This window comes from Halichoerus grypus, chromosome 10 (assembly GCF_964656455.1).
Source record: "Halichoerus grypus chromosome 10, mHalGry1.hap1.1, whole genome shotgun sequence".
Classification (NCBI taxonomy): domain Eukaryota; kingdom Metazoa; phylum Chordata; class Mammalia; order Carnivora; family Phocidae; genus Halichoerus; species Halichoerus grypus.
The window spans coordinates 81,064,632-81,077,941 of NC_135721.1; the positions used below are offsets into that span (position 1 = coordinate 81,064,632).

Below are 13,310 nucleotides of genomic sequence, written 5' to 3' on the forward strand. Positions count from 1 at the left end.
CACCTGGGTGGCTCAGTCATTAAGCGTCTGCCTTCGGCTCAGATCATGATCCCAGGGTCCTGGGATCAAGCCCCGCATTGGGCTCCCTGCTCGGCGGGAAGTCTGCTTCTCCCTCTCCCACTCCCCCTGCTTGTGTTCCCTCTCTCGCTGTGTCTCTCTCTGTCAAATAAATAAATAAAATCTTAAAAAAAAAATGAAAATCACTATTTACATGTTAACTTCCAACTCTCTGGAGTGTTTGCTTAGAGTGAATGATTTATTTGAGGAAGGGCCTGTGTAACCTGTATGTTGGTTGGAGGCATTGTCTAGCAATAAAATGAAAGCCTTTGCAAAATGTGGCCACAAAAAGTCTTTAAAGGTTGGGATAGTTGATTGAAGCCACACATGCTATATGATTATTACAGGTTGGAATCACCAATGGTAGCATCTTAATCCCTGGTAAGGTATTGTGAATATTTTGCCATTGATACAACCAGGCCATGTGAAGCAGGAGGAGTGTGCCAAAACTAAAGACCTCTGTGAAATTCACTCTTCCCTTGGGTTCCCAAAATTTGAAACTGTAGACTATTAGCAACAACTCTCTGGCTTTGGTAATTGGTTCAGATCTCAAACCACAGGGAGCTTTATTGAATGAATATAAAATACTGAATGTGAATGCAAAACATATGGATCGTCTTTACACTTGTGCCCTGGTCTAGGCAAGCCTTCTGTGCTCTTGCAAGGAAAGGAATGCCAAAAAAGTTGCTAATATTACTCAAGAAAATAATAATCTCATGCTGAAAATATGGTGTGCCTAGTTTTTATCAGAACTAAATAGTAGAATCAATGAAAATTTGTTCTATTTTTTATTTTTGCATGATTTACAAGTACTTCATTTATTATGACACAATTCTATCAATAGGCCTGAACATAATTAATTTGAAATATTTCAATACTTACTCAAATACCAAAGCAAGGATTTTATTCATTCCTATTCCTTCCTCTTCTCTCCTTTCTCCCCTTTTCTTCCTGTTCCCTCTCTTCTTTCAGTACTTCTTGTCTCTGAAATGGCTGATTCAGCTCTTGGGCCTTTGTACTGAATTGACTATGTTGGGATGTTTACCTGTCCGGATGTCTCCTGTTGCTGGTCTCACAGCAACGAGGTAAGGTAAAAATTAATAGAGTGTTTTTGGGGACTGTTCAATTCCCAGGTATATCTCATTATCTCCTCAGTCATGTCTTATTACTTGAAGAGAATATGTAGGGAATTGGGAGAGCAATAAATAATGGCTAAATAAGAGGTAATGTGGCAGAGACCTGGTAATAATATCTCACATTTGTGTACTGCTTTGCATCATCTCTGTGTTCCCACATAACCACATAAGGATATGCTAGCATGGGTCTTGGGGGGCAGCAGAACATGGCAAACTAACGGGAATTCTAAATGGCAGATGTCCTCAATGGGGGACACAGGCAGGAAAACTGTTCCTCTACCTCACCCCTTTCCACTGGTTATGATGAGACTAATGGATGTCAAATTCAGATTGCCTGATGAGCATCTCATTGTCCATGCCTACTATCCATCCAATGCCCATGCCTACCATCCATGCATTTTCTCTAATAACTTTTTCCAATATCCGAGGAATGATGGAAAGTGGTAGAGGTGGAAGTATCCACAGAGAAGGTAGAAAGAATTGAAGTAATGGTTCATGGCACACTATCATCACTGGTCCATGCAAGGCCTCTGTCTCTTATTTTTTATTTTTTTAATTTTATTATGTTATGTTAATCACCATACATTACATCATTAGTTTTTGATGTAGTGTTCCATGATTCATTGTTTGCGTATAACACCCAGTGCTCCATTCAGTAGGTGCCCTCTTTAATACCCATCACGAGGCTAACCCACCCCCCATCCCCCTCCCCTCTAGAACCCTCAGTTTGTTTCTCAGAGTCCATAGTCAGTCATGGTTCATCTCCCCCTCCAATTTCCCCCCCTTCTTTTTTCCCTTCCTGCTATCTTCTTCTTCTTCTTTTTTTTTAACATATAATGTATTATTTGTTTCAGAGGTACAGGTCTGTGATTCAACAGTCTTACACAATTCACAGCACTCACCATAGCACATACCCTCCCCAATGTCTATCACCCAGCCACCCCATCCCTCCCACCCCCCACCACTCCAGCAACCCTCCGTTTGTTTCCTGAGATTAAGAATTCCTCATATCAGTGAGATCATACGATAAATGTCTTTCTCTGATTGACTTATTTTGCTCAGCACAAACACCCTCCAGTTCCATCCACGTCATTGCAAATGGCATGGTCTCATTCCTTTTGATGGCTGCATAATATTCCATTGTATATATATACCACTTCTTCTTTATCCATTCATCTGTTGATGGACAACTTGGCTCTATCCATAGTTTGGCTGTTGTGGATGTTGCTATAAACTTTGGGGTGCACGTACCCCTTCAGATCCCTACATTTGCATCTTTGGGGTAAATACCCTGTAGTGCAATTGCTGGGTCGTAGGGTAGCTCTATTTTTAACTTTTTGAGGAACCTCCATACTGTTTTCCAGAGTGGCTGCACCAGCTTGCATTCCCACCAACAGTGTAGGAGGGTTCCCCTTTCTCCGCATCCCCGCCAACATCTGTCGTTTCCTGACTTGTTAATTTTAGCCATTCTGACTGGTGTGAGGTGGTATCTCATTGAGGTTTTGATGTGTATTTCCCTGATGTGGAGCGATGTTGAGCACTTTTTCATGTGTCTGTTGGCCATTTGCATGTCTTTGGAAAAATGTCTGTTCATGTCTTCTGCCCGTTTCTTGATTGGATCATTTGTTCTTTGGGTGTTGAGTGTAAGAAGTACTTTATATAAGGGGCGCCTGGGTGGCTCAGTCGTTAAGCATCTGCCTTCGGCTCAGGTCATGATCCCAGGGTCCTGGGATTGAGCCCCGTGTCGGGCTCCCTGCTCGGCAGGAAGCCTGCTTCTCCCTCTCCCACTCCGCCTGCTTGTGTTCCCTCTCTCACTGTCTCTCTCTGTCAAATAAATAAATAAAATCTTAAAAAAAAAAGAAGTTCTTAAAGATTTTGGATACTAGCCTTTTACCTGATATGTCATTTGCAAATATCTTCTCCCATTCTGTCAGTTGTCTTTTGGTTTTGTTGACTGTTTCTTTTGCTGTGCAAAAGCTTTTTATCTTGATGAAGTCCCAATAGTTCATTTTTGCCCTTGCTTCCCTTGTCTTTGGTGATGTTTCTAGGAAGAAGTTGCTGCAGCTGAGGTCGAAGAGGTTGCTGCCTGTGTTCTCCTCTAGGATTTGATGGACTCCTGTCTCACATTTCGGTCTTTCAACCATTTGGAGTCTATTTTTGTGTGTGGTGTAAGGAAGTGGTCCAGTTTCATTCTTCTGCATGTGGCTGTCCAATTTTCCCAACACCATTTGTTGAAGAGACTGTCTTTTTTCCATTGGACATTCTTTCCTGCTTTGTCGAAGATGAGTTGACCATAGAGTTCAAGGCCATTTCTGGGCTCTCTATTCTGTTCCATTGATCTATGTGTCTGCTTTTGTGCCAGTACCATACTGTCTTGATGATGACAGCTTTGTAATAGAGCTGGAAGTCCGGAATTGTGATGCCGCCAGCTTTGCTTTTCTTTTTCAACATTCCTCTGGCTATTTGAGGTCTTTTTTGGTTCCATACAAATTTTAAGATTATTTGTTCCATTTCTTTGAAAAAAGTGGATGGTATTTTGATGGGGATTGCATTGAATGTGTAGATTGCTCTAGGTAGCACTGATATCTTCACAATATTTGTTCTTCCAATCCATGAGCATGGGACATTTTTCCATTTCTTTGTGTCTTCCTCAATTTCTTTCATGAGTATTTTATAGTTTTCTGAGTACAGATCCTTTGACTCTTTGGTTAGATTTATTCCTAGGATTCTTAAGGTTTTGGGTACAATTGTAAATGGGATGGACTCCTTAATTTCTCTTTCTTCTGTCTTGTTGTTGGTGTATAGGAATGCCACTGATTTCTGTGCATTGATTTTATATCCTGCCACTTGACTGAATCCCTGTATGAGTTCTAGCAGTTTTGGGGTGGAGTCTTTTGGGTTTTCCACATAAAGTATCATATCATCTGCAAAGAGTGAGAGTTTGACTTCTTCTTTGCCAATTTGGATGCCCTTTATTTCTTTTTGTTGTCTGATTGCTGTCGCAATCTGTTTCTGTTTCATTGATTTCTGCTCTGATCTTTATTATTTCTCTTCTCCTGCTGGGTTTAGGCTTTATTTGCTGTTCTTTCTCCAGCTCCTTTAGGTGTAGGGTTACGTTGTGTACTTGAGACCTTTCTTGTTTCTTGAGAAAAGCTTGTATTGCTATATACTTTCCTCTTAGGACTGCCTTTGCTGCATCCCAAAGATTTTGAAAAGTTGTGTTTTCATTTTCGTTGGTTTCCATGAATTTTTTAATTCTTCTTTAATTTCCTGGTTGACCCATTCATTCTTGAGTAGGATGCTCTTTAGCCTCCATGTATTTGAGTTCTTTCTGACTTTCCTCTTGTGATTGAGTTCTAGTTTCAAAGCATTGTGGTCTGAAAATATGCAGGGAATGATCCCAATCTTTTGGTACTGGTTGAGACCTGATTTGTGACCTAGGAGGTGATCTATTCTGGAGACTGTTCCATGGGCACTAGAGAAGAATGTGTATTCTGCTGTTTGGGATGGAATGTTCTGAATATGTCTGTGAAGTCCATTTGGTCCAGTGTGTCATTTAAAGTCTTTATTTCCTTGTTGATCTTTTGCTTGGATGATCTGTCCATTTCAGTAAGGGGGGGTGTTAAAGTCCCCCACTATTATTGTATTGTTGTTGATGTGTTTCTTTGCTTTTGTTATTAATTGGCTTATATAAGTGGCTGTTCCCATGTTGGGGCATAGATATTTACAATTGTTAGATCTTCTTGTTGGATAGACCCTTTAAGTAGGATATAGTGTCCTTCCTCATATCTTATTACAGTCTTTGGTTTAAAATCTAATTTGTCTGCTATAAGGATTGCCACCCCAGCTTTCTTTTGGTGTCCATTAGCATGGTAAATGGTTTTCCACCCCCTCACTTTCAATCTGGGGGTGTCTTTGGGCCTAAAATGAGTCTCTTGCAGACAGCATATCGATGGGTCTTTTTTTTTTTTTTTATCCAATCTGATACCCTGTATCTTTTGATTGGGGCATTTAGCCCATTTACATTCAGGTAACTATTGAAAGATATGATTTTGGTGCCATTGTATTGCCTGTAAGGTGACTCTTACTGTATATTGTCTGTGTTCCTTTCCGGTCTATGTTACTTTTAGGCTGTCTCTTTTCTTAGAGGACCCCTCTCAATATTTCTTGTAGGGCTGGTTTCATGTCGGCAAATTCTTTTAGTTTTTGTTTGTCCTGGAAGCTTTTTATCTCTCCTTCTATTTTCAGTGACAGCCTAGCTAGATACAGTATTCTTGGCTGCTTATTTTTCTCATTTAGTGTTCTGAATATATCATGCCAGTCCTTTCTGGCCTGCCAGCTCTCTGTGGATAGGTCTGTTGCCATTGTAGATTATAGATCTCTTCTCCCAAGCTGCTTTCAGGATTTTCTCTTCATCTCTGAGACTCGTAAGTTTAACTATTAGATGTTGGGGTGTTGACCTATTTTTATTGGTTTTGAGGGGGGTTCTCTGTGCCTCCTGTATTTTGATGCCTGTTTCCTTCCCCAAATTAGGGAACTTCTCTGCTATAATTTGCTCCAATATGCCTTCTGCCCCTCTCTCTCTTTCTTGTTGTTCTGGGATCCCAATTATTCTAATATTGTTTCGTCTCAAGGTATCACTTATCCCTCGAATTCTGCCCTTGTGATCCAGTAGTTGTTTATCTCTCTTTTTCTCAGCTTCTTTATTCTCCATCATTTGTTCTTCTATATCACTGATTCTCTCTCTTCTGCTTCATTTATCCTAGCAGTTAGAGTCTCCATTTTGGATTGCACCTCATTAATAACCTTTTTGATTTCAACTTGGTTAGAGTTTAGTTCTTTTATTTCTCCAGAAAGGGTTTCTCTAATATTTTCCATGCTTTTTTCAAGCCCAGCTAGTATCTTTAAAATCGTCATTCTGAACTCTAGTTCCAACATATTACTAATGTCCATATTGATTAGGTCCCTGGCAGTTGGTACTGCCTCTTGTTCTTTTTTCTGAGGTGATTTTTTCCATTTTGTCATTTTGTCCAGAGGAGAATAGATGAATGAGAGAACAAAATGCTAACAGGGTAACAACGACCCCAGAAAAATATATAGTATACAAATCAGAAGAGATCTGAAACCAGGGGAAAAGAAAGGGAAAGAAAGAAAAAAGAAAAAAGAAAAAGATAAGAAAAAACAAACAAACAAAAAACAGAATATGATCAAATATGATCAGGCTGGTGCATAGATTAGTGCCACACACTAGATTTTGGGCATATTTTGGTCTGTTAGAAGAAAGTGCTTTCCAAATTTTAAAGAAAGAAAAACTTATATATGTACAAAAATAAGGGTTAATATGATGAAGGGATGGAATATGACTGTAAAGATGAAAATTATAAAAGATTTTATAAAAGGAATTGATAAGATAAGAAGTTGTTTGAAAAAAGAAAGAAGAGGATTTAAAAAAGAAGAAAGGGAGACAATGTGATCAGGCAGGAGACTAGAACAAAGCCATACACTAGAGATTTAGGGTATATTTTGATGTGTTAGAAGAAACTGTATCCCAAAATTTTAAAGAGAGAACAACTTATGTATATATACCAAAAATAAAGTTAACTACTATGAAGGGAGAGAATATAACTCTAAAAATGAAAAATAAAAAAGATTTTTTAAAAAAGGGATTGATAAGATGTTGGTTGGAAAGGGGAAAAAGAAAAATTCAAAAAAGAAAAAAAAGGTAAAAAAAATTAACTTTGAAAGACTAAAGAATCATGGGAAAAAAGCCGTGAATTCTATGTGCAGTGTTCCCGTAGTGCTGGAGTTCTGCTGTTCTCATTGATCGGTAAACTTGGTCTTGGCTGGCTGTTCTTGCTGATCTTCTGGGGGAGGGGCCTGTTGCCGTGGTTCCTAAATGTCTTTGCCTGAGGGGGAATTGCCCCACCTTTGCCAGGCCAGCCAGGCTAAATAATCTGCTTGGGTTTTCTCTCCAGAGCTTTTGTACCCTGCAAGCTTTCCCTACAGCTTTGGAGGATGAGTGAAAATGGTGGCCTCCCAATCTCCGCCTCGGAGGAACTGAGAACTTGGGGCCCCACTCCTCAGTGAGCCCTCAGAGAAAAGCAGTCAATCACTCTTGTCTACCCGGCCTCTGGCCACACTCCGTGCTCACCTGGCCTGTGACCGAGTGTTTCTGTCTCTGGCACATGACTCCGTGTGGAGTCTCCAAACCCAGCAGATTCCTGCGGTGCACTCCCAAGCTGCTCCTCCCGGGGGAGGAAGGGGAGTTTCCCCGGATCTGCCTCTTGTTGGGTCCCTGCTGGAAGAGCAGTGGCCCGACTGTGCTGCATATCACGGTTTATGGGAACCCCGAGCTGAGCCCACTCCTCAGTTCCATCTCTGCAGCCGGCTTCCCTGCTCCAATACCTGGGAGCTCTGCCACACTCAGGCACCCCCGGTCTTCCTGTGACCCCGAGGTTCCCAAGACCACAGTGTCCCAGCGAGGGTTCCACCCCCCCCCCCAACTTAGCCACTGGAGCTATGTTCCTCAGCGGAGCTGACTTCTAAAATTTCCGATTTTGTGCTCCGCTCTCTATTACTTGCCAGCAGTGGCTAACGGAGGCCCCCTCCCCCGCCGTCTATCTTCCCGAATATCGCCTCGGATTCACTTCTCCGCACATTCCACCTTCCAGAAAGTGGTCACTTTTCTGGTCAGAGAGTTGCTGCTATTCTTTTCTTCGATCTCCTGTTGAGTTCATAGGTGTTCAGAATGGTTTGATCCCTATCTAGCTGAATTCCTGGGACCAGATGAAATTTAGGTCTCCTACTCCTCCACCATCTTGCTCCTCCCCTACCCTCTTATTTTTATCCTTATACCTCATCCCCATTGCCCTCCTCCCATAGAATCCATGACATTTAACACATATCTTGTGGTCTGTAAGTGTTCTTGCAAATGAATATTTTTGGTTTGAGTGTATTTTTAAATTTATATAAACTCTATTGGGTTATATATATCTCAGTTACTTTTTTCCTCTGAGCACAATATTTTAGAGATATCTTCATACTGCTATGTGTAAATCTATTGCTTGTAATTAATTGTTTTCTGATATCCTGAATGTGTGTCACCACATTTTACCCTATTTACTTTCCTGGCACTGGGCATCCAGATAACCTTCAACTCCTAGCCAGAAAAAAAAAAAAAAAGGCCACAAGGTAAATGAACATGTATATCCTTAAACACATTCCTTTATGGAATTGCTCAAGCATTTATTTGGGATATATATATTAACAGGTGGAATTTCTGGGTCAAACAATGTTTGTTTACTTATTTTGCATAAATATTGCTAAATTGCTCTTCTGGATAGCTGCACATATGTACACTTCACCAGCAGTATGTTATTTGACTTTCTGATTTTTGCTTGTTTAATAGATAAGAAGTGGTAGGTCACTGTTCTTACTTGTATTGATTTTATTAGAAGATTTATTTATTTATTTGAGAGAGAGAGAGTGCAAGCAGGGGGAGGGGCAGAGGGAGAGGAAGAGAGAATCCTCAAGCAGACTCCCTGCTGAACGTGGAGCCCACTTGGGGCTTGATCCCAGGACCCTGAGATCATGACCTGAGCTGAAACCAAGAGTCAGGTGCTTAACCAACTGAGTCACCCAGGCACCCCACAGCTTCAGTTTTTAAAAAATTTCTCAGAATGCTTTAATTTTATTTTCTTTATGACAAAAAGGGGAACTATTTATTTTCCTTATTTCAAAAATAAATTACATTGGTTAAGAAAAATGTAGAAAAATACAAGCATACAGACAAGTGAGAAGGAAAAGTTGAAAATCAGGGTTTATCTTTGAAGCCCTTACAGGAAAATAGCTGCTGGAGGAAGCAGTCTCCTTCTGATCACAGCAGCTTTGGGAGTTTGAAGGGGTGGAGGAATGACACTCAAGGGATGCGGCTCTGTCTGTAGATATTTTCATCAACAGCTCACTACACCATGGCTTGTGGACTGCCCTGTGACTTGAAGGATACTGCCATAGGTGGTCTGGATTGCTGTCACTGATTGTCACTCTGTAGGGGTAGGCAATGATGGTCCCTAGGCAAAACATAAGAAAGACCAATGCAAAAAGATTAGCAGCTTTCCTCTACCAGTTCTCCCCTGTCGTTGCTTCCTACAGCTACCTTCTGCTCTAGGCTGCTGCCCATCCCTAACCCTCACCCCAATTGAAGTCAGCAGATAGTGTTCCCAAGGCTTCTCAGGACTGTGGAGTTTGTCCCTGTAATGTAAATGCCCTTTCACTTCAATTTTCTGCAGAATTGGTTTTGAGGGAAATAGTTGGCAATCTATCAGGAACCAGATACCTTTGGGGATAATTCCTAAGCTAACGACCTAAGGAATTCATGGAAAAACAAGACTATAACTGCCATTACCAACATTTGCCAAGTCTATAAACATGTTCTTAATAAATGGTATTAAGTCTACATTTTTTTTTTAAACAAGGGCTTTAAGATGTGGGTTTGAATTCCAGTTTAGACACTTTCTGTTGGTGAGGCTTCAGAAAAATTATTTAATCTTCTGAGCGTGTTTCATTATCTGTAAAATAGGAATAATATTACCTATCTCATGTGTTGCTGGAGATTCAAAATGCATTTGAACTTAGACATATTTAAGCACCATAGTATCTGACACATAGACTCCTTATCCAAAAATTCCTTTTATATTTGGTGTAGAGCACATCCCTCTTCTTTCTTTAGTGAGGGAGCACTCACCCTAGGTGCTGCTTTCTGTAGATTCCTTGATTTTTACTGTAGGTATGGCTACTCTGAGCTTACTGGGGTATCTGGCTTTTACAAGGCAGCATCTGTATACCAGCTTTTATTCCCAGGACTTTCTTAGACTTTAGTTGGCATTCTGCTATATTCTTGAGCTTATCCTCAAGTTGAAGTGAATGTTCAGTTGTTATTAATCTATATCATCAAGTCTGGCTTATGGCCAAGGCTAGAAGAATGAACATTTAACCTGGTAGAGGCAAAGTCTCTGGGGCAAATTTTCTCTCCATGAAGCATCTGCTGCTGTCCTATCCCTAACGTTGGGGAAGGGGCCAGGCGAGGTTGGGAAGCAGATCCTACCATACGAGCAGAAAATGGCTACTGTGTATTCCTCTTGTTTTAGATTATTATTTCTTAAAAAGTATAACAAAAAGCTATATGGATTATTAATTGCGCTGAAAACAAAATGTTCTTCAACTGTATTGTAGCTGGTCAATGTGAATAACGAGGTTGTCTTTATGACTGGTCTTGATGTCTAGCTTTACTTCTGTGAGCTCTATGCAGAAAGACAGAGAAGTACCAGCCATTTTTTTCACAGTTTTCATTAAATTATTCATTCTGAACCACTAAGTAGTGATTTCACCCCCCAGCCTCCAGTGGTACTTAAAACATGCCAACAAATGATATTTTAACATGAAAATACATGTATAGGAAAACCTGAAGAATGTATTCCAAAATGTTAAATCTATCTCTGGGGGGGGGGGGATGGTATATAATTGAATGGACTTCTGGAATTTTCTATAATAAGTATGCATTATTTTATAGTAAGAAAGTTATTTAAAAGTTAAAATAGTTTATAGTTAATTATAATAGAGAACTATTTTGGGGCTTTAAAGTATCTTAAAAGTTGATTTTCTCCTAACACCTTAGTGAGAAAGGGGAAGAATTATTATTATTATTAGACAATTTGAAAGATTGTCTTTCAAAAGAAAGTCAGACAGCATATATATATATTAATACTATGGTGATGATGAGCATCAAGAAACATGGGCCAGGGATATTCTGTAACTTTGACCTGAATAAACACATGAGCGATCAGAAGAACCTGGCATTCTGACTCTTACTTCTGTGTTAATTGCATTTATTTATGGAAGGCACAGATCTAAACTCTTCACATGGAATAACTCATTTATTCCCCACTGCACCTGCTTGAAGTAGATACTGATATTCTCTCCATATTACAGATGACACAACAGAGGAGCAGAGAGGTTGAGTAACTTGTCCAAGGTTATATACCCTGTCAGTGGCAGAGCTGGGATTTGAATACAAAATTTTGGCTTCAAGGACAAGAGACTGCAAAATAGAAAAAGATATATACAAAATGGTATTATGTTTAGTGTGGTTTACGTGTGTTTTTGAGAGCAACAGAATGAAAAGATATAGTTTGTCCCTGTATTTACACTTTAATCTACACTTTATTTACACTTAAAATTATGAAGTGTTTATTATATGTGAAGTATGTTTTAAGTTAGTGAGGAAACAAGAAGAAGTATGGTCAGTGCCGCTGACCTTGTGAAGCTCATAATGTAGTGGGGGAAGATAGCAGTGGAAACAATGAACATCATGTAATAAACAATGAATATTAAATGATATATTAAGTATGTGATCTTATCCAATGACATTGAATTACCCCAAAGCAAAGAGTTTTTGGAGTTCTCACCTTAAATTTCTTGGTAGATATGGAATTAACTAAAAATAAAAGTCACATATAGTTTAGGAAAGCACTATATAACTTTAGAAATGATAAAGTATATGTGCTAATTGTTATACTAAGGAGGATATGACAAAAATAAGGGTAAGCCTGCTGTGAGTTTGTTCCTGGATAGGGGAAATTTAGTTTTTCTATATATTAGGGAGGTTTTGAAACAATCTATTTTACATTGCTTCAGGAAAAATAAAATTCCCACCTACTTTTTTGGCAGTGGATACTGCATCAGGGTTTTAGGTAAAAAAGATAAAATGTCATTGTGATTTTTCAGGTGGTACTAAAGACTAAAGGGACTGTGCTGGGTTATTGGAACTGGTATACCAGATCAACACCCTGGGAAGGGGCAATGCCTTAAATTCCATCAGCTATGAGCACTGTGATATTTGCCCACATTTTATTTCTTTCCTTGCCCGAATTCCACATCCATACAGAAAGACATGTCAAGGATAACACAACAACTACTGTAACAGCTGATCTTGTCTTTCCTTGTGAGCTCTTGTGCTATTTGGAGTATGATGAACCATTGCTCTTATAAATGGAGAACAATTGTGTTGAATGTACCAGATAATTTTCAGAGACGGAAGATTGATGATGTAAGTTGGCCTCACTCACCTTGTTTGTAGGTTCCCTGGAGGATGTCAGATCACATGTCTATTAAAAGGTACTAAATGACCCCCTCGGATTTTCAAACAGTTAATATAATTTCCTAAATAAAATAGAAAGTGAACTCAAAAAGTAGGACTCCATTTTGGGAAGAAAAATGGTCTCTAAGATATTTGAAACATTAGGTTATATTTTATTATTTACAAAATAATGAAGCATAAACATGGAGTGAATGAAAATTTATTCCTAGAACCTTATAATTCTATGATAAATCTTCATCTTTAAAAGTTTGGAATTGGTAGTTTTAGAGCAATGAAATAGAAGTGAAGAGAATGATCTCCAGTGTCCCTTCTTCTTTAAAATTCTGTTCTTATGTGGTTTGTGTTAGGCAGTAAAGTTCTGGAAAAAATTAACTGAAGGATTGAACAGGATGGTGATTGTTTTAGGAAACATTTAGTTGCTGGCTGGATGGCAGGTTACTGAGAAAAGCTAGGGATGCTAAGTCATGTGGAGATCATTCTTGGTTCCATAGCCATTTTTGGTTAATTCACAGCCTGAATATGGTGCTGGAGAGACAACGGGCCTGACACCTTATAAGGATTCTGAAATTCTTTCCAGGGAGAATCTGAGTATTAGGTATATATTTTTCTCCAAACTTATCCCACAATGATGGAGATAATAGTCACATGGGGAATGCATTTTCAGGGTCCTTGGGGAAGGCAATGAATTCATTTGAAAGCTGAAAAAATTGTTTTGGGCTGTTGCTCCTTAATCTGCAAGCAGTATGTGAACATTTTAGAATTTAATTGAATGATTCCCAGCCACTCTGGCATCCCTTGGGTCATTCTTCTTATATGTATTGTAAGATACTTTATTTGTGAGGCCTTCAGATAAGAATAAATTATATAAAGAAAACCTTGGGATTTGCATATAAGATACTTAATAAGTTTACTTGGAAATCTTAAAAGCCTACTGTTTTTTTAAATTATTATTATGTTATGTT

At 39.2% G+C, this 13,310-nt stretch overlaps 1 long non-coding RNA gene across 5 annotated transcripts in view; it reads left to right on the forward strand.

The window, feature by feature from the left end:
• The window catches only part of LOC118553433 (uncharacterized), a 254,539-nt gene that overhangs the window by 93,116 nt on the left and 148,113 nt on the right, over positions 1 to 13,310 (forward strand). For 4 of the 5 annotated variants that reach the window (XR_013441882.1, XR_013441883.1, XR_013441881.1 and 1 more), the window contains exon 3: positions 1,030 to 1,142. The exons of the other annotated variant lie outside the window; for it this stretch is intronic. This is a non-coding gene — a long non-coding RNA (uncharacterized LOC118553433). The remainder of the gene's footprint in view (positions 1 to 1,029; positions 1,143 to 13,310) is intronic. 5 annotated transcript variants of the gene reach the window in all.